The following is a 1,645-nucleotide window of genomic DNA, read 5'->3' as shown; positions in this document are numbered from 1 at the left end:
GATGTGTTCTGGGCATGCAGCATGCTTCTTCCCATGCCTGGAACAAACTGCGAGCAGGTGCCTCGCTTGCGCTTCTATCTGCCGAGACTTGGAGCTGGCCAGCGTGCAGCTTCCCGCAGTGTGCTGCGGTCTGCAAACAGCCTCCAAACAAAGCAGGGCGCTAAGGCAAGAGAAGTAAGCACACCAGGAGGGAATCTGCCTGCTAGGGAAGCTGTGCAGCACATCCCTTGCTCCGCTCGCCTCTTCCCTGACTCTTAGGCAAAGCCCATCTCAGCTTGCTTGTAGGTGTGCCTTCGTGCTCACAAGCAGCCCCGAGGCAGGCAGGATACAGCGGGATGTCTTCTGGGCATGCATCATGCTGCTTCCCATGCCCGGGACAAACTGCAAGCAGGTGCCTCGCTTGCGCTTCTATCTGCCGAGACTTGGAGCTGGCCAGCATGCAGCTTCCTGCAGTGTGTGCTGCTGTCCGCAAACAGCCTCCAAACAAAGCAGGGCAGTAAGGCAAGAGAACTAAGTGCCCCAGGAGGGAATCTGCCTGCGAGGGAAGCTGTGCAGCACATCCCTTGTTCCGCTCGCCACTTTCCTCACTCTTAGGCAAAGCCCATCTCAGCTTGTGTGTAGGTGTGCCTCTGTGCTCAGAAGCAGTCCCGTGCAGGCAGGACAGTGCGGGATGTCTTCTGGGCGCGCAGCATGCTGCTTCCCATGCCCAGAACAAACCGAGAGCACTTGCCTCGCTTGTGCTTCTATCTGCCGAGACTTAGAGGTGGACAAGCAGGATGCTTCCTCCACCTATGTGCTTGTATCGTCAGGGAGCCGAGCCCTCTCTCTCCACTGTCCTTTGCTTAGTAGTTGGTGTAATCGGGAGGAGGGAGGTGGAGTGAGGGGGGCTCTTAGGGGCTGCAAACGCTGCCTGTTCTCCCAGCGCGTGTGGCATGGACTGAAACGGAGACAACTCTTAACGGTGGATCACTCGGCTCGTGCGTCCATGAAGAACGCAGCTGCGAGAATTAACGTGAATTGCAGGACACATTGATCATTGCCACTTTGAATGCACTTGTGGCCCAAGGTTCCTGCCAGGGCTACCCCTGTCTGAGCATCAGTTGATGGTCAGTCATCACCCCCCATTGGTGCATCGGTGACATCCCTCCCGGGGGGCAGAGGGGGAAGTGTGCAGCAGAGGGAGGGCATGGTGGTGGTAGCAAATCGGCGGCAGCAGCAGAGCCGGGACCCTGGTGTGTCATCCGGCAGCCCTGGTCTCCTAGCTGGCCTATCCGGGTCTGTCGACTGTCTGCTGCAGCCAGCATGCCCTGCTGTGCCTGTCCTCCCCTCCTTGCCCTCTGGGTTCGGTGGCTGCCGCTGTGTGGCTGATGCAGTGTGGCACAGCTTAGATGCCTGTCAAGCCAGGAAACTCAGGAAACCCCCATTCCCAGAACGCCCTGTTGCAGTTAGATTCCTGGGGGCCAAACATCCAGTTTGGTAAGTCAGCACAAACACAGGCACACACACAAACGCTCTTCAGTAGTAAGCAGTTTATTAGTAAATACTTACAAACAGACCGACCCGATGGTAATCTCGAGAAGGACCACTCCAACGCTTGTCCCGATCGGCTGCATGATGACAGAGAGAGAGTCAGCAGGCATAATCT

The 1,645-nt window shown here is 57.2% G+C and overlaps 1 pseudogene; it reads left to right on the top strand.

Moving 5' to 3' along the window:
- The first annotated feature begins 950 nt into the window (after positions 1 to 950).
- On the top strand, positions 951 to 1,099 carry LOC134154854 (5.8S ribosomal RNA; annotated as a pseudogene).
- Positions 1,100 to 1,645: the final 546 nt, after the last annotated feature.

The sequence above is a fragment of the Rhea pennata genome, unplaced genomic scaffold (genome assembly GCF_028389875.1).
Source record: "Rhea pennata isolate bPtePen1 unplaced genomic scaffold, bPtePen1.pri scaffold_46, whole genome shotgun sequence".
Classification (NCBI taxonomy): Eukaryota; Metazoa; Chordata; class Aves; order Rheiformes; family Rheidae; genus Rhea; species Rhea pennata.
The sequence above is the reverse complement of the archived record's forward strand: the minus strand, read 5'-3'. Positions and strand labels throughout refer to the sequence as shown.